Raw genomic sequence first — 20,715 nt, 5'->3', positions numbered from 1 at the left:
TGGTTGATCACTAGGACACCAAGATCCCTTTTACAGTTACTACTACTGAGCAAGGTGTTATATACTCAGAGCGTCCACCAGCAGGTGGCGCTAGAGAGCCCTGGCCAACGCTTCCCCCGGATTGGACAATCCAAACGGATTCAAAGGCGGCACGAGCTGCCAGTTCCTATTGGTTGCCGGCCTGACAGCTGTGGGCATATAAATAGCTGTCAGCCGGCTAGTTCTCAGTTCAGTTACTACTAGTTAATAAACCGGTTAACTGTTGCTGTGGTCTGTCCAGTCATTACCTGATACTTAATACTGGCGACGAGGACGGTCGGATCCGACCCAACAAAACTAAATACGATGACGACTTAATCGATGTTCGCCCCATTCCGTGTGGAGGCAGAAACCTGGGAGGCGTTCGTCGAAAGATTTGAATGCTTTCTCCTTGTTCACGATTTAACAAGTCTATCGCTAGAGAGAAAGAGAGGCATCTTTTTAAATTATTGCGGACCAGAGATGTTCGCAACCGCAAGAGCTCTATCAGCTCCCACCCCTGACACACGGTGCCTTGGGAAACTTTAATGGTCAAATTAAAGACCCATTATGAACCGGCACCTTCACGTTTTGCCAGGCGACAAAATTTTCGCCACTGCATTCAGTTAGAGGGGCAGTCTATAAGTCACTACGTGGCTGCGCTCCGTGCGGCTGCAATACCCTGTGAATTTGCTGATTGAGACGAAGCCCTGCTGGAGCAATTCATTTACGGGCTAAAAGACGTTAATCTACATCGCCGAATTCTATCCCGGTCAGATCTTACATTAAAAATTGCAGTTGATGAGGCTCGCGCTGCAGAAATGGCCAAACAGTCAACTCCTGACTGTTGACGGTTGCCTCAACCCTTACCAACGGGTCTACCGGTTCCAACGCCTCAAGTCAACCGTCAGGAAGTGGCGCCCTCTATACAGTCGGAAATCGATTTCGCAATTGATCGTTTGCAGTCACTAACTTACAAAGACGGTCGTGCCTGTATGAGCTGCGGCGGCAAACACGCACGCTCAACATGCCGTTTTAGGGCAGCTATCTGCCGAAAATGTGGAAAAAAGGGACACTTAGCGGCAGTATGCCGCTCGGCCATTCCGGAGAACCGGCCACAACCTCAAAGTTCTGCCTACCGCCCTCCTGCGCCAGCCCTGCCGAATCGCCGCCTTAACTCCCTATCTTTGGGAGACATCCAAGAGTACAATCCCGAATGGGTTGTCGACTCAGCATCTGCTTCTACGGGGGGTCGCGGTAAGATGCACCTCACCATCTTTCTCGAAGGACGCCCTTGCTCAATGGAGCTGGATACGGGTTCAGCTCGCTCCATCATTTCATGGCAAACGCTGTCATCTATTCTGCCCCACTACAAAATTCAGCACCTCAGCCCTGCGAACTGCCGCCTGAAGGACTACCAGGGAAACTCCATTAAGCTCCTAGGCTGCGCTAAGCTACAAGTCAATTATGGCTCTTTCACAGGCCACCTACCGCTGCTAGTGGTTCAGGACTCCCTGGCCTCTTTATTGGGGCTCGATTGGTTCTGGGCCCTGGGATTGTCAATAGCCGGCATCCACTCTACCCACTACTCTTCCTTACCTGCTAACAATTTCACCTCACTAATCTCTGAATTTCAAGATGTATTTTCACCCTCTTTAGGCTGCTACAAGGGTTCCCCTATTTCTTTAAACCTCGACCCTTCAGTAGCCCCCATTCAGCTAAAGGCCAGACGTCTGCCATTCGCCTTAAAGGCGAAAGTAGACGCAGAAATCGACAAACTCCTGGCACAAGGAGTTCTTCAACCAGTCGATTTCTCCCCTTGGGAAACTCCAATTGTTGTTTCCCTAAAATCTGACGGGTCTATAAGAATATGCGCAGATTTTAAAACAACAATAAATAAAGCGCTCCAAGCCCATCCCCACCCAGTGCCTGTAGTCCAGCATGTATTACACACATTGGGACGCGGCAAAATATTTGCAAAACTAGACCTGGCCCAGGCATATCAACAGCTGCCTGTTGATGAAGCCACTGCGCTTGCGCAGACCATAGTGACACACCACGGGGCCTTCAAATGCCGCCGGCTGCAATTTGGCGTCAGTGTGGCCCCAGGAATATTCCAAGGGTTAATGGAGCGTTTGCTCCATGGCATTCCTGGGGTCACTCCCTATTTTGATGACTTACTCATTGCAGCCAAAGACGCCCCAACGCTAATAAACACCCTACGAGCAGTCCTTCGAAAATTCCGGACTGCGGGCCTCCATCTTAAGGCATCTAAGTGCAAATTGGGAGTTCCTGCTGTCGAATTCCTAGGATTTCTCATAAATAAAGATGGAATCCACCCATCTCCAAAAAAGGTAGAGGCAATCCTTTCTGCACCTACCCCAACTAATAAGGTCGAGTTGCAGGCTTTCCTAGGCCTCCTCAATTTCTATTCGTCCTTCATCCCCCACAAAGCTTCGTTAGCAGAGCCCCTCCACCGCCTTTTAGACTCTTCAGCACCATGGCTCTGGACCAGCCGTGATGCGCAGGCGCTCGCGGCTGTCAAAAAGGCTTTGACAGCTCCCCCAGTTCTGGCTCAATACAACGAGAAATGGCCGCTGCTCCTCGCATGCGACGCCTCTCCATTTGGAGTGGGCGCAGTGTTGAGCCACATCTACCCTGATGGATCAGAGGCCCCCATAGCCTTCTACTCCCGCACCTTGTCCAGGCCTGAGCGTAATTATAGCCAGCTGGACAAGGAGGCGCTGGCCGCCGTTGCGGGAGTAAAACGCTTCCACCATTACCTTTATGGGCGGCCATTCACCCTCCTAACGGACCACAAACCACTCCTAGGTATTCTAGCTGGCGACCGCCCCACCCCAGAGATTATATCTCCCCGCATGTCCCGCTGGGCAGAATTCTTATCAGCTTACAACTACACGCTGACCCATAAACCAGGCATTACCATGGGAAATGCGGATGCTTTGAGCCGCTGCCCTTTACCTATTCCAGTATCTGACCCAGCTCCTACAGAAACAATCTGCCTTCTAGATGAATTAAACCTCCCAATATCAGCATCAGACATAGCCATACATTCCAACGCAGACCCTATACTATCAAAGATCATTTCTTTCGTACGCAGCGGCTGGCCAAATTCTGCCATAGACCAACAACTACTTCCATTTTATCGCCGCCGCACGGAACTTTCGTTCCTCCAAGGCTGCCTGCTATGGGGCCACAGAATAGTCATCCCAACCAAATTGCGCCATGCACTGCTCTCCCGTCTCCATGAGGGCCACCCAGGCATTGTCCGTATGAAATGTCTGGGGCGCAGTTACGTCTGGTGGCCCTCCATGGATGCGGACATTGCTGCATGGGTGCAGAAATGCTCCCCATGCCAACAGGTCCGCCCAGCGCCACCATCAGCCTCAGCCAGAGAATGGGAACAGCCTAGATCACCGTGGAGCAGACTACACGTGGACTTCTTAGGACCAATAGATGGAACCTCTTTTTTCCTAGTAATTGACGCTTGGTCAAAATGGGTGGAACTTTTTCCTATGCATTCCACCACGTCTGCAGCCACCATCCGAATTTTAGACAATCTCTTTACAACCCACGGCTTGCCTGACATTATAGTGTCAGATAACGGGCCTCAATTTACATCACAGGAATTTCAAACATACCTCCAACGCCTGGGCATCCGCCACGCCTCCGTGGCTCCATTCCACTTGGCGGGGAACGGTATGGCGGAGCGCGTGGTGCACTCTGCCAAAGAATCCCTTGCACGCATGGCTTACTTACCATTACATCAACGAGTAGCCACATTCCTAAGATGCCAACATACCACCCCCTGCCCAATAACAGGCAAAGCCCCTTCCGAATTATTAATGGGAAGGAAACTACGTACAACACTGGACCGATTGCATCCTTTCTATGCTACCCCTTCCTACCCTTCCTCTCCTCCTCCTAGGGTTTTCATTGTGGGGGAAAGAGTGTTTGCTAAGAACTTTGCAGGGGATCCAAAGTGGGTGCCTGGCGTGGTTTCGGAGCTAACGGGGCCTTGTTCCTACAGGGTCCTCCTTGGAGACGGAAGAGTATGGAGGAGGCATATAGATCAGCTGAGGCGACGGGTCGTTGACGCCGCATCCAACAGTTCGCATGTTCCAAACTCAGTTCCAAGTTTACCAAGCCCTAAGGACGCCGCACATCGGCCCGACCCTGGACAAACAACTAGCTCCGGCGACCATATCAGCGATCCAATCCTGGCGAACTCCCTACCTGGTCAGTTGAGCGGAACTCCACGATTCGGGCCTTCATGGACACTCCCCCGAAGCGATCCTACTACAGCGACGGCCACTCCGCAGTTGAGAAGATCGCAGCGCGTGCGCAGACGGCCAACAAGATTGCAAGATTACGCATGCGCGGACAAGGAGAAAGGAGTGTTATATACTCAGAACGTCCACCAGCAGGTGGCGCTAGAGAGCCCTGGCCAACGCTTCCCCCGGATTGGACAATCCAAACGGATTCAAAGGCGGCACGAGCTGCCAGTTCCTATTGGTTGCCGGCCTGACAGCTGTGGGCATATAAATAGCTGTCAGCCGGCTAGTTCTCAGTTCAGTTACTACTAGTTAATAAACCGGTTAACTGTTGCTGTGGTCTGTCCAGTCATTACCTGATACTTAATACAAGGTACCATCTATACTGTACCTGTACATTTCGTTTTTGTTGCCTAAATGTAGAACCTTACTCTTTTCATCATTGAATTTCATTTTATTAGATAGTGCCCAATGTTCAAGTTTGTCAAGATCCTTCTGTATCTTAAGCCTATCTTCTGGAGTGTTGGCTATTCCTGCCAGCTTGGTGTCATCTGCAAATTTGATGAGTTCCCCATTTATTCCCTCATCCAAATCATTGATGAAGTTGTTCAAGAGTACTGGGCCCAAAACAGAGCCTTGGGGTACTCCACTGCATACCTCCCTCCATGTAGATGCAGTTCCATTGAGAACTACATGTTGAGTGCGGTTGGTCAGCCAGTTACGAATCCATCTGGTAGTGATGCTGTCTAACCCACATTCTTCTACTTTATCTAGTAGTAGGTTATGGTCTACCTTATCAAATGCCTTACTGAAGTCCAAGTAAACTATATCGACAGCATTCCTCTGGTCCACTAATTTTGTCACATTATCAAAGAATGCAATAAGATTAGTCTGCCATGATCTGTTTTTGACAAACCCATGTTGGCTTTTGGCTATTACTTTGTTTGCTTGTAGGTGTTCGCAAATTCGTTGCTTGATTATTTTTTCCAGAATCTTTCCTGGTACTGAGATCAGGCTGATCGGTCTATAGTTTCCTGGATCTGTTTTTTTCCCTTTTTTGAAGATGGGAACCACATCACTCTTTTCCAGTCCTCTGGTAGTTCCCCGGTGTTCCAGGATCTCTGAAAGATATAATTCAGTGGTTCTGAGATCTCGTCTGCTAGTTCCTTCAGAACCCTGGGGTGTAATCCATCCGGTCCTGGTGATTTGAACTTGTCTAGGGTAGACAGGTGCTCACGTACCATTTTCTTCCCTATTTCAATTTGTGTTCCTAATCTGATTTTTGTGGTGCTATTGATATTGGGAAAGGGACAAGACAAGGTTGCCCACTATCTCCCCTGTTCTTGTTAATGTTAGACGTCTTAAATAGAAACATTAGAGAAGATAAAGACTTAAAAGGAATGGAAATTAAAAAAGAAGAATATAAATTGCAAGCATTCACAGATTACCTAGTTTTCATTTTAGAGGATCCATTGGAAACCGCACCTAAATTGATAGAAAAAATAGAGGAATATGGAAAAGTAGCAGGTTTAAAAATAAATAAAGACAAAACGAAGATTTTTGACAAAGAACATGCTAGCAAGACAAAAGGAAGTATTGCTGGAAGCTTTGAAGTTTCAGATCACGAACAAGGTTAAATATTTGGGGAAATATTTGACAGCAAGATGTAGTACACTTAAAAAGAACAATTATTATAAACTTAAACAACAAATTACGACAGACCTGGCCAAATGGGAAAACTTACAACTACCGCTAATAGGGAGAATATCAACAATCAAGATGAATATACTACCCAGGATTTTATATTTGTTCCAGACAATCCCAATTAGATTAGGGAAAGATTTCTTTGAAGACCTTAACAAAATAGTATTGAAGTACATTTGGCAGGAAAGAAAGCGAGAATAAAACTTAAACTATTACAAGGTGCTAGAATAAGAGGAGGATTTGGCCTACCTAACTGGGAATTATATTACCAGGCAACAAGCTTGATGTGGGTTAAGGAATGGATAACGTTAAGAAACTCTAGATTATTGACCTTAAAAGGTCATGATTTGTTGTTGGGTTGGCACGTTTTCTTATGGTATAAGGGAACTAAAACACAAGGGTATTTCAGAAGGCATTACATACAGGAGGCCTTGTTATTAAACTGGGAGAAGATTAAAAGGCAAAATTATTTAAAAATCCCAGTCTGGTTATCAACTATGGAAGCATTTTCATATTCAATAATATACAAAAAGGAACAAACAGTTAGATATGGTGAAATATTGAATGCTAAGGGTGAACTTAAATCTATGCTAGAATTAGAAGGACAAGGTATAAGAATTAACTGGTTTTCATACACGCAAATACATTCTTGATATGATAAAGATTTTAAAATAGAAGATTTTTATGATAAAATGACTGATTTGGATAAAATTCTGACAGGTACTGATGAAAAGGTGATTAAAAATTATATGGATATTTATTAGAGGTTAAACTAGAAGAAGAATATGTTAAAGAATCCATGATTGCTAGGGGAAAATTTTTGGTCATGGAATTGATTTAGAGAAAAGGCAAAAAATATGGTGACAAAATTATAAAATGACAATATCAACAGCATATAATGAAAACTTGTATAAGATGTTTTACAGATGGCACTTACCCCCGGCCAGAATAGCAAGAATGTTCAAGGACAAATCAGAGAAATGTTGGAAATGTCATCAGATACCGGGTTCATATTACAATATGTGGTGGACATGCGTAGAAGGTAAAGGATAGTGGACTAAAATCCACATGGTTGGAAAAAATGACTCAGAAACATATAGACTTTAAACCCAAGATTTTTTTTATTGAGAATATTACCGGAAATATACAATAGAGACTTGAAATATTTGATTGTAAACGTGTTAACGGCAGCTAGAATTGTATTTGGAAAACATTGGAAAAGTGAGAAAATACCAAAGCAGGAGGCAGTTATTCATAAAATAATGGAAGGTGCTGAAATGAATAAATTGACATTTGAAATTAGAGAACAAGAAGATGAACAATTTTATAAGGTATGGGATTTATTTTACCAGTGGTTAGATAAAAAAACATGGAAATGAAAAACTTTGGAGAATTTTTATAATATAAGAATAATAGAATAATACACATAACAATACAAAGGTATATAATCACTGAATAGATTTAGGATGATGTAATGAATTATTACAATATAAATGAATCTAATACCTAGAATATTTCATTCAAAATGAAGGAATAATAATTATAGTCAAATAAATGATGTACAATGATAATAATGTATACATATATACTAGATTGATAATTTGTGATTTTATATAAAATTGAAAGTGAGGACTATGGAAATGATGCACAAAACTCTGCAACCAAACGACATGCTGTATGTGATTGAAGAAGGTTTTATGTGTTATGTGTTGTCTGTCTTTGTCCAAAAAAGAAAAGAGAGAGAGAGAAGGAAAAGGAACAAGAAACAATATTCAACGATTTTTGGGTTTGCGGAAATACCACCTCAAAAAAATATATATTAAGAGCTGGAAGAGACACCTGCAACAATAGAAAAAGAAAGGAAGAGAGGAGGAGAGGAAATGAGAGGAAAAGGAGGCAAGGAAGAGTGAGGTGAGGAGAGGAAGATGGAAGGGAGAAGGAGAGAGTGTAGGAAGGGGTAGAGAGAAGTAGGGGAGAGGTAAGGGAAGAAGGAAGGGAAAGGAGACGAGGAAAGAAGAGAGAAGGGAGGGAGGGAGAGAAAAGAAGAGAGAAGGGAGGGAGGGAGAGAAAAGAAGAGAGGAGAGGAGAGGACCACCTTCTGGTTGGTGATTCAATCGTAAGGGATGTAAATTTAGGAGAGGATATGGAGGTTTTAAAAGAGGTCAGGTGTCTGCCAGGTGCTACCGCCAGCAGAGACAAGAGACGTATTCTTAAGATAGTCAAGAATGCAAGTAAGGACTGTGACGTTGATGCTATTATACATCTTGGCACAAATGATCTGTCCCAAAAAGATGTACTTTCTGTGCAGAATGATTTCCCGTACTTGGGGTATGAACTTAATAGTATAGGTTGTAGGCTTATCTTTTCAGAGGTTTTACCTGTATATAAGGAACAAAAAGGGAAGGGCCAGCGTGTAGCAGAGTTTAATGTTTGGCTAAAGGAGTGGTGTAAAAGGGAAGGCTTTGGTTTTATTAGTCATGATGCCTGTAGCTGGTCCAATGAAAAACTGTACAAAAGAGATGGGTTGCACCCATCCAAGAAAGGGACTGAGTTACTTGGCATTAAATTCACAGATTTTCTTGATAAACATTTAAACTGAAGAACGGGGACAGAGAATTAATAGATACAGAACATTTCTGTCTCCAGCAAACTAAAATTCATAGGGTTATAAGTGCATGTAACATAGATGTGTGTGGGGGTAAGATTATCACTCCTGCTGTCAAGCAAAACCAAGCATTTAATAGTGATTGCCATACCATGTGCATGAATCACACAAGTGGCAAGAAAATAGGGGCAGTCAGGCATAACACAGGTTATGTAGACAGTAAACACAAGGTCAATCAAAATGGACTCAAATGTCTATACACCAATGCACAGAGTATGAGGAATAAACAGGGCGAATTAGAAATTCAAGTAAAAGAGGGCAGATACGATATTATTGCCATTACAGAAACTTGGTGGGATGAAACCGACAAATGGAACATACAGCTAGAAGGATTTAAATTATTTAAAAGAAATAGACCAAATAAAAGAGGAGGTGGAGTTGCACTATATATAAGAAATAACTACATCTCTACAGAAATAGAGCACAACAACGATGAGAACTATCTTGAATGCATTTGGGTCAATATTAAAGGTTGTGGGGGAAATGACATTGCCATAGGTATATACTACAGGCCACCCAACCAAGCACAGGAAGTACATGAACTTTTTGCTAGTCAGCTAACTAAGGTATGTAGGAAGCACACCACAATAGTAGTGGGGGATTTTAACTACCCTGACATCAACTGGGAAACAAAATCTGCACCAAGTGGAAGATCCAACAGGTTCCTAACAAACCTAGCAGACAACTTTGTTTCCCAAAAGGTAGAGAAGGGAACAGGGGGATCAGCCATATATGACTTAATTCTCACTAACAGAGAGGAAATGATAGAAGGTGTTGAAGCCATAGGAACCCTGGGAGCAAGTGACCATGCAATATTGGAATTCAACATTATCCAAACACAAGTAGTAGAACAAAGCCAAACTAGAGTCTTGGACTTTAAGAAAGCTAATTTCAATAAACTTAGAGAGAGCTTGGGAAAAATTCCATGGATGAGAATCCTCAAGGGGAAAACAACTCAAGAAGCTTGGGAAACTTTGAAAAATGAGATTACAAAAGCCCAGTCTAGCACAATACCAATGAAGAAGAAAAATAACAGCTCCGAAAAGAAACCAGCATGGCTGAATAAAGCAGTGTTTTTCAACCACTGTTCCGTGGCACACTAGTGTGCCGCGAGATGTTGCCTGGTGTGCCGTGGGAAAAATTGAAAAATTCAAAAGATTTTTTTAAAAAAGTCAAATTTTCGCCCACTAGGCGGGCGCCGGACTGTGTCCTGGGTATGGGGGGGGGGTTTGACCCCACCCTCGGCCAGCAGGGGCGCCGATTGGCGCTCCTCAGGGGGACACCCTCCACTTTTCTGATGTCCGGGCTGTGATTGGTCAAGACTCCAGCCTGGACCTATCACAGTAGGACATCATCTTCCGACTTCCTTCCCGCCCGAGCACAGTGTGCGCAGCAGTGGAGAGAAGAAGACGTCGCGACTCGAGTCACCAAAAGGAACCGATGTGTGACGGACAGCGGCTATCTGGAGGAGACAAGCGCAGTAAGTACTGAGTGACAGTGAGATACTGCAGTGATGGACAAATTTTTGAAAAGGAAAGAACTGGACTCTGAACAAAGTTTGGAGCCAGATGAGAGCCCAAGTATGAGTGGGGATCAAAAGAAAGCAAAGATGGTTAGCTCAAGTAAATTCTCTGGCACAAGGCAATATAGCGAAAGCTATATTTCATTTGGATTTACTTTCACCGGAGATGCAAACAAATCAACTCCACTGTGCGTGGTGTGTGGTGAAAAGCTAGCTAACAGTGCTATGGTCCCAAGCAAACTTAAACGCCATCTCCAAACGAAACACCCTTCGCTTCAAAACAAGAATGTGGACTATTTTGTTCGCCTGCGTGAAAACACAGAGAAACAGGCAACTTTCATGAGAAAAACCACAAAGGTAAATGAAAGAGCTCTTAAAGCTAGCTATCAAGTTGCTGAACTTATAGCCAAGTCAAAAAAGTCGCACACTGTGGCAGAGACATTAATACTTCCCGCCTGCAAAGCTATTGTAGAGGAGATGCTCGGACCTGAAGCAGCTAAGGAAATAGCCAAAGTCCCTCTCTCAGACAACACAATTTCCAGACGTATTAATGACATGTCTGCAGACATCGAAAGTGTGGTTTTGGAAAAGATCCGTATCAGTGAGAAATTTGCATTGCAACTTGACGAGTCTACTGATATCAGTGGACATTTATTTATTTATTTATTTATTATTTATTTTATTAAATTTGTTAGCCGCTCCCTCTCCACAAAGGGACTCGGGGCGGCGTACAATAAATAAAACACATATTATAAAAAATTACACATTGTACACATTGTACAGAGGAGGTATAAAACACAATACAATATTATAATAACATATAAATATTAAAATAAGTTAAATTAAAACCCCAATATTGATTATAAGTTTAAAAATTGCCAGGGGGAATAAAATGGAACTATGGTTGAGCCAGGCCTGCTAGTTGAAAAAGGTGGGTCTTGAGTTTTGAACGGAAGGAGCGGAGGTCGGTGGTAGGTCCTAATCCTAATATCCGGGGGTAGGTCATTCCAGAGGGCTGGGCCCATCACAGAGAAGGCCCTACTCCTGGGCGCCGCCCTTTGGCACTGCTTAGTGGACGGCACCCGGAGAAGTCCCTCTCTGTGAGAGCGAATTGGTCGTAGGGATGTATGGGGCAGGATGCGATCCGGCATGTAGCTAGGTCCTGTGCCATGGAGCGCTTTGAAGATGGTAATCAATACCTTGAAACGCACCCGATAGACCACAGGAAGCCAGTGCAGCTTGCGCAGGAGAGGTGTTATATGGGAGTATCTCGTACTCCCCATAATCACCCGCGCGGCCGCGTTCTGGACCAGCTGCAGTCTTCGAGTGCATCTCAAGGGAAGCCCCATGTAGAGAGCATTACAGTAGTCTAGGCGGGATGTCACCAGCGCGTGAGTGACTGTGCGAAGGGCATCCCGGTCCAATAGGGGGCGCAATTGGCGCACCAGGCGAACCTGGTGGAACGCCCCCCTCGCCACGGCTGCCCCATGGTCATCCATGGACAGCCGGGCATCCAGGAGGACGCCCAAATTGTGCGCCCGTTCCATGGGGGCTAGTTGCTCACCCCCAATGGCCAGTGTTGGAATTAGCTGGTTGAACTGTGGGGCCGGAAGCCACAGCCACTCCATCTTGGAGGGGTTGAGTTTGAGTCGGTTGTCACCCATCCAGACCCGTACGGCTTCCAAACACCGGGACATCATTTCAACGGCCTCATTGGGGTGGTTCGGGGTGGAGATGTACAGCTGTGTATCATCAGCGTACAGATGATATCCCACCCCAAAACCATGGATGATCTCACCCAGCAGTTTCATATATGTGTTGAACAGGAGAGGCGAGAGGACTGACCCCTGTGGTACCCCACAAATGAGAGGCCTCAGGGACGACCTCTGCTCCCCTGCCAACACACACTGCGTCCGGTCGGAGAGGTAGGAGCAGATCCACCATAGAACAGTGCCCCTTACCCCCAGCCCCTCCAGCCAGTGCAGGAGGATACCATGGTCGATGGTATCAAAAGCCGCTGAGAGATCTAATAGGACCAGGATAGAGGAACAACCCCTATCCCTGGCCCTCCAGAGATTATCAACCAACGCGACCAAGGCCGTCTCTGTGCTGTGCCCGGGTCAGAAGCCGGACTGGCGCGGGTCTAGATAATCATTCTCCTCCAGGTGACGTGGGAACTGTTGGGCCACCACACTCTCTACAACCTTCGTTAAAAAAGGAAGGTTGGAGACAGGACGGTAATTGGCTAGCTCCGTTGGGTCCAGGGAAGGCTTGTTGAGTAAGGGTCTCACAACCGCCTCTTTCAAGGCGGCCGGTAAGAACCCCTCGCCCAATGAAGCATTCACTAGCACCAAGAGCCAGTCTCGTGTAACCTCCCAGGATACCAGTACAAGCCAGGAGGGACACGGGTCCAATGAACATGTGGTGGCTCGTAGTTGCCCGGGTAACCTGTCCAAATCCTCGATAGCCACCGAGTCAAACTCCTCACAGGATGGTCTCTCAAGACTCACCTGGGGCATCCCTCCTAGCTCACTGAGTGGGACCCATTCCCTCCGGATTTGATCGATTTTATCCTGCAGATATTTCCCAAATTCCTCTGCCCTGCTCTGTAAAGGGGCTTCCTGCGGTCTCTGTGAAAGAAGAGAGTGGGTCACCCGGAACAGGGCGGCAGGGCGGTTATCTGCGGACACAATAAGGGCGGCACAATGTCGACATTTGGCCGCTCTTATTGCCACAAGGTATGTCCTTAACTAGGTTCGTACCTGTGTTCGGTCAAGTTCGGAACGGGAGGATCTCCATCGGCTCTCTAGGCGTCTCTTGTGGCGTTTCATCACCCTTAGCTCCTCGGTAAACCAAGGGGCCAGGGTGGTTCGTTGCCGCAGGAGAGGCCGCAAAGGCGCCACCAGGTCTAAGGCCCCAGCAGCCACATTATTCCAGGCGGCTACTAGGTCCTCTATCCGGGGGCGGGTCAGGTCTACAGGAGGTGGCCCAAGCTCCGTCTGGAACCTTTCCGGTTCCATCAGGCGCCTGGGGCGGAACCATCTAGGAGATTCTGGTTCCGCCTCCCCGCGGCAGGGGGTAGCACCTGGGAAGTCAAGTTGGAGAAGTGAGTGGTCTGACCATGACAGGGGAGTAATAGCTATGTCCCCTATTCCCAGATCACTCGTCCACTGGTCAGAGACAAAAACAAGATCCAGTGTGTGGCCTCCCTCGTGTGTGGGACCCTGAATTAACTGAGTCAGGTCCATGGCTGTCATGGAAGCCATGAACTCCTGAACCACCTCAGATGCTTCTCCCACCGATGGCAGGTTGAAGTCCCCCATGACCAAAAGTTTGGGGGTCTCAACTGCCATCGTTGCGATCAGCTCGAGGAGCTCAGGCAGGGCCGCTGATGTATAGCGAGGAGCCAGGTATACAATCAGCAGGCCCAACTGTCTCCCTGGGTCCCATCTCACGACAAGGGATTCACACCCGGATGTCTGTGGCACAGTGAACTCTCTCGGCTCCAAGTCTTCCCGGATAATTACCGCTACCCCACCGCCCCTACCCTGGGCCCGTGGCTGGTGGAATGCTCGATAACCTGGTGGGCACATGTCCACGAGGGGTACACCTCCCTCGTGGCCCAACCAGGTCTCTGTTATTCCTGCGAGGTCCGGCTCCCCCTCCAAAATCAGGTCATTAATGAGGGGGGCCTTGTTAACAGCGGACCTCGCATTGCATAACATCAGCCTAAGGCCCTGGCTCTGTAGATCCTGGCCACCTAGCGTGCGGGGGTTGGTACAAGCGACCGGGTGTAACCAACAACCACGGTCTCCCAACCGGCTGCAGGTTCTTAGTCTGTCCTCCCACCCACCCCTCCCCACGACCGTTGGTATAACAGAGCCCTGTACTGGAATGCTATTATCACTCTCCTCCCCCACTCCGCTCCCTCCCCTCCCAACCACACCTGTTTGCCTGGCTCTAATTTCCCTCCTGGCCTGAATCCCCTTCCCCCCTACCCTGGAACCCCTTAAAACTGTTAAAAAATGATTAATTAAAAAACCCCTTAATTTCCGCTTCCTCCACCTCTCTGGGTTAACAAACCCGTCATCAAGGTGGGACCTTGAAAGGTCTGAGGGCCATACCTGCGAGAGGGGGGACTCTCGCAGTAGTAGTAGGTCTGACCTGGAATATATAGAGTTCATAGGTTGTCATAGGGGCGAGCTCATTTTCGGGTGCTGTTGTTAAAATCATAAGTTTGTTCGTGAGCCAGGGTTTCCCCACAAAAGGGGTGTATAGATGGTGGTTATCCTTACCCTGGATGGAAAGGGTAGGTTGGTGAGCTGGCAGGCTAGCCAGAATGATCTACAAGTGGAGCCTCAAGGGGGAAACTGGGGAGCAGTTTGTAACAAGATGGCACTAAGGAGCAGTTTGTAGCAGGGCGTTATGGTAAGCCTTAGTCAGATAGTAATTTGAATAGAGGAAGGAAAGTTGTCAGCAAGGGTGAGAGAGTAAAAAGTCAGACCTTCAACAAATGGCCACCAGCCTTCCAAGCGTCTCTCTTCAGTCTCAGACATGAGTGGCCATTTGTCTCCTCGGCAGCCTGGCCACCCAGGGTTGTTGTTTCTGAGCCTGCAGGGCCGTCTCGGCTTTCCTGAGCTTTCCTGCAGTCTCCGCTGGTCTGCTAGCGTTCTTTGTTGCCCAGAAAGTGCCTCGTTCTCACCTCTCGCAGCCCCCCGCTGGTCCGGGATTTATGGTGGCCAAAAGGTCTGGCGTTCGGCGTCTTTAACCACCTCCACCACCGTCGTTGTCCAAAACTCCACCGCCTGGGCTGCATAGGTTGTCCAGGATTCCTTTCCTCCTCCGGCTGCCTCCGCACTGCTCCATTCCGCTCCATTCCGCTCCGTTTTTTCCGTTCTGCACACGAGCCGGCAATCGCAATCGCCAGCCCCAGCACCAACTAGCTAGCGCATTTCTGCCTCACCGTCTGGCTCTCCGACCACCCTGGTGAACCAGCCCAAAGCCAGGGCGAAGCCAGGGTGGTCGTCAACAAAATTCCGACCCTCAAGATGGAACAGAGGGCCGGCAGCACCCCTCCCATCAGGGAGGCCCCCCCGCAAACATGCGGAGCTCACAAGCCGACCGCCATTCCCTCCGGAAGCTCCTCCTCCTCCACCCACATACCCATTCTCAACTCTTGGCCAATGTGCGTTTTGTTGATGGTGATGCAATTAGAGAAAACTTCTTTTTTTGCAAGGCATTGCCAGAAAAAACAACAGAAGAAATTTTTCGGGTCACATCAGAATACCTTGAACAAGGAGGACTTAAGTGGGAAAACTGCACAAGTGTCTGCACTGATGGAGCTGCAGCCATGGTCGGGCGCACCAAAGGCTTTGTAAGCAGAGTGAAGGAAAGAAATCCAGATGTGATTGTTACGCATTGTTTTTTACACCGTGAGGCCCTCGTAGCCAAGACTTTACCAGCAGACCTAGTTCATGTGTTGGATGATGTTGTGCGCATGGTAAACTTTGTAAAGTCATGACCCATGAAAAGTCGCATATTTGCAGCTTTGTGTGAGGAGATGGGAGCGAAGCATAAAACCTTGCTGTTTCATACGGAGGTCCGGTGGTTGTCGCGTGGCAAGGTCTTGGTTCGTGTGTATGAGCTGCGGGAGGAACTTAAAGTGTTTCTGACAAATGAGAGGTCAGATTACGCAAAGCTGCTTGCAAGTGATGAGTGGTGTGCAAGGCTGGCATACCTGGCAGATATATTTCATCATCTGAATGAACTGAACACACGAATGCAAGGCCGAAATGAAAACCTGCTTACAAGTACAGATAAAATAAATGGATTCCGTTCAAAGGTGCAACTCTGGCATCAACACGTGGAAAGTGGCAATCTTGAAATGTTCACACTCACCAAGCAATGGCAAGGTGTTCACACTGCTGCACTGTGTGAGATAATAGTTAAACATTTAAAAACTCTCGAGGAGAAGTTGTCATTTTATTTCTCTTCAGTCTCCACTGAATGCCTTGACTGGGTTAGGGACCCTTATAGCTCAGCATCAGTTGGTGGAAAGGACCTGACTTTACAGGAGCAGGAGGAACTAACTGAACTGAGTCAAAATCGTGGTTTCAAGCTAAGATTTGCTGATCTACCTTTGGACAGTTTTTGGTTGGATACTGCCAAGGAGTTCCCCCTTCTGGCAAACAAAGCTATTTTGACATTGCTCCCATTTTCCACTACATATCTGTGTGAGATGAGCTTTTCAAGCATGATTGCTATAAAAACTAAATACAGAGAGAGACTGAGAGCTGTTGACGAAGAGCTACGTGTGTGTCTTTCTTCGAATCCAGCCAGAATATCAGCTTTGTGTTCAGCCAAACAGGCCCAGGTTGCGCACTGAATAAAGTATTTTATAATTTTTCATATTTCTGTTTACTTACTATTTCATAATAAAGTAATTATAAAATACTTTCTTTGTGTTTATTTGATTCCTATTCAAGAGAATTACTTTATATATAGTCAATATAGGCACAGAGTTAAATTTTTTAACATTTTCTAATGGTGGTGTGCCTCGTAATTTTTTTCATGAAACAAGTGTGCCTTTGCCCAAAAAAGGTTGAAAAACACTGGCATAAAGAACTATCTGACAAACTGAAAGACAAAAAAGGTAAGTACAAAAAGTGGAAGGAGGAGGACATAACTAAGACAGAATATCAGCAAATAGCCCGAGCCTGTAAAGATGAAGTGAGGAAAGCTAAGGCTCATAATGAAGAAAGGCTTGCCACAAAAGTAAAAATTAACAAAAAAAGCTTCTTCCAACATGTTAAAAACAAGAAAAAAGTTAAGGAAACAATTGGTCCATTGCTAGGAGAAAGCGGCAAGAAGGTGACAAGCAACAGGGAGAAAGCAGAACTATTTAACTCATGTTTTGCATCTGTCTTTACACAAAGGGATAAAACAGTCCAACCTATCAAAAGCAGCACCACAAAAATCAGATTAGGAACACAAATTGAAATAGGGAAGAAAATGGTAAGTGAGCACCTGTCTACCCTAGATGAGTTCAAATCACCAGGACTGGATGGATTACACCCCAGGGTTCTGAAGGAACTAGCAGACGAGATCTCAGAACCACTGAATTATATCTTTCAGAGATCCTGGAACACCGGGGAATTACCAGAGGACTGGAAAAGAGCTGATGTGGTTCCCATCTTCAAAAAAGGGAAAAAAATAGATCCAGGAAACTACAGACCTATCAGCCTGACCTCAATACCAGGAAAGATTCTGGAAAAAATAATCAAGCAACAAATTTGCGAACACCTAGAAGCAAACAAAGTAATAGCCAAAAGTCAACATGGATTTGTCAAAAACAGATCATGCCAGACTAATCTTATTACATTCTTTGATAATGTGACAAAATTAGTGGACCAGAGGAATGCCGTCGATATAGTTTACTTGGACTTCAGTAAGGCATTTGATAAGGTAGACCATAACCTACTACTAGATAAAGTAGAAGAATGTGGGTTAGACAGCATCACCACCAGATGGATACGTAACTGGCTGACCAACCGCACTCAACGTGTAGTCCTCAATGGAACTGCATCTACATGGAGGGAAGTATGCAGTGGAGTACCCCAAGGCTCTGTTTTAGGCCCAGTACTCTTCAACATCTTCATCAATGATTTGAATGAGGGAATAAATGGGGAACTCATCAAATTTGCAGATGACACCAAGTTGGCAGGAATAGCCAACACTCCAGAAGATAGGCTTAAGATACAGAAGGATCTTGACAAACTTGAACATTGGGCACTATCTAATAAAATGAAATTCAATGGTGAAAAGAGTAAGGTTCTACATTTAGGCAACAAAAACGGAATGCACAGGTACAGTATAGGTGGTACTGTGCTCAATAGTAGTAACTGTGAGAGGGATCTTGGAGTTCTAGTGGACAACCATTTAAATATGAGCCAGCAGTGTGCAGCAGCTGCCAAAAAAGCCAACACAGTTCTAGGCTGCATCAACAGAGGGATAGAATCAAGATCACGTGAAGTGTTAATACCACTTTATAATGCCTTGGTAAGGCCACACTTGGAATACTGCATTCAATTTTGGTCACCACGATGTAAAAAAGATGTGGAGACTCTGGAGAGAGTGCAGAGAAGAGCAACAAAGATGATTAGGGGACTGGAGACTAAAACATATGAAGAACGGTTGCAGGAACTGGGTACGTCTAGCTTAAGAGAAAGAAGGACTAATGGAGACATGATAGCAGTGTTCCAATATCTCAGGGGTTGCCACAAAGAAGAGGGAGTCAAACTATTCTCCAAGGCACCTGAGGGTAGAACAAGAAGCAATGGGTGGAAACTAATCAAGGAGAGAAGCAACTTAGAACTGAGGAGAAATTTCCTGACAGTTAGAACAATTAATCAGTGGAACAGCTTGCCTCCAGAAGTTGTGAATGCTCCAACACTGGAAGTCTTTAAGAAGATGCTGGATAACCATCTGTCTGAAACGGTATAGGGTTTCCTGCCTAGGCAGGGAGTTGGACTAGAAGACCTCCAAGGTCCCTTCCAACTCTACTATTGTATTGTATTGTATTATAACAACTTCACTTTAGAAGTTCCAACACTTTTTCAAAGAAGAGATTGGAAAACCATTTGTCTGAAACGGAATAGGGTTTCCTGCCTGAGCAGAGGGTTGGACTAGAAGATCTCCAAAGTCCCTTCCAACTCTGTTATTCTGTAAAAGAATGACTCAGAACAAACAAGAAGGAAAAATGAAAGGTGAAAATGTTGCAGAAAATAACGGGACTTGGACGTTTCAGGATCAAGGAGGAGGAGTTTTATTTGGCAGCCAAAGGTTCAGAATAATTTAGCCAAGATAGCCATTTGAAAATCTTAACAGTGTTCTGAGGGAAACATGCATTCTTATACTTTGTCAAAAGCAGCAGAACACAGAAATCCTTAACCCATTTCTGATTGGTTACCTTGAGGAAAGAAGCCTTATAAGCAGATACTGTCTTGCTTCCCCTTTTGTCTGGGCCGCAGGTCATCATGGCTATGTGGCTTTGTAAGAACTTTAGCTGTACTCTGCGGTTTTAGCATTCACGTTTCCTGTTCTTCCGCAAGCTTCCAACTCCGCCTTTTAATTTATAATAACAAGATGAAAGGGGTCCCCGAGAGGCTATCCAGCCTGACCCCATATGTTCACTCTTAATGTCCAAATCTCACTTTACGTCCTACTTTATTCTCCCCTTCTTGACTCTATTTTTAGTTACAATTGAGTCTACCCTACTACAGAGCTTTAAATCAACAATGCAAGCATATAATCTTTGGCATAACATGATCAAATACAGATGTATGGTAGAGAAAAAGGAAAAAGACAATACCTATGAAATAACTCTCAGGGCTTATCCTCTGAAGCCACTCTCTCCAGTCCCCAGGGTGCAAGGTGTACATATGTGCCTGTGTCTGAAATCTCATCCTTATCATAGGGATGTGGGGCAATCTTATGGTCAATAAGGCTTTCCATGAAAACTAATTCCTTTTCAACCTGTATTTCCTTTACTGACCTCATAACTAGTTGTCTGAGTAGGGCTATTACACAAGGAAGAAAGGCTAGGCTTGCAATTCCGCATAACAGTAGAAATAGCAGTTGTTTAATCCAACCAGTCCTAGGTAACCAAGAGAACCATGCATCCGCCCCTGGCAGCCTCTGTCCAATCTTGGATGCCCGGTCCCACAAATCTTTTGCTATTTCTTGGACCACACCTGATTTATTCATATAGAAACAGCAGTCTTCTCCCAGGAATACACACAGCCCACCTTTCTCAGCAGTTAAGAGGTCTATGGCATGCCGGTTTTGTAAAACCACTGCTGCCAAGGAGTCTATTTGATCTTGGACCTCAACCAAGGTGCTAGCAATTTGGTTTAGGCTTTCTTGGAATTCCTCAGACAGCTGCCTAAACTGCATGATGGAGTGTGTTATTCCACCCACACCTGTTCCAACTGCTGTCCCTATTCCCAGGATTACTAGCAGTGGGATTATTAGTGGCACTCTTTTCTAAACATGTCCCATGAGAGGAACGGGTAGAGTCTGTTCCACACTTACAACACCTATCTTGGGGAGGAGGTGTATCAGGGTACATGTTCCAGTCCAGTTGGAAAGTAAGCATATATACGCATTTCGTCCACATAAGAAGACTCAATTTTCTGCTAGACACACAGCTATGTTCATAGAAAAGGCATGGTGGTTCTTTTCATTAATCCAAACCAAGGTTCCTGCCACGCACATGCCAGTCAATGGTTGTAATGGAACTTCTTGCTTAGGGTCCTTTTGCTTATCCCTGAGAACTGGTCCTTCAAAGAGATAATAGTTCACTGTACAGATTTAGTTTAAGTTAGATTAAAATTTTAAAAAAATTAAAAACATTAACCCTAAAAACTATCCCAAATAAAAATATCTGCCAGGAGGTAAGAGTGGAACTATAAATGGGCCAGGCCGGCTAATTGAAACAGGTGAGTCTTAAG

The sequence above is a fragment of the Natrix helvetica genome, assembly GCF_964273705.1.
Source record: "Natrix helvetica genome assembly, chromosome: 1".
Classification (NCBI taxonomy): Eukaryota; Metazoa; Chordata; class Lepidosauria; order Squamata; family Natricidae; genus Natrix; species Natrix helvetica.
The sequence above is the reverse complement of the archived record's forward strand: the minus strand, read 5'-3'. Positions refer to the sequence as shown.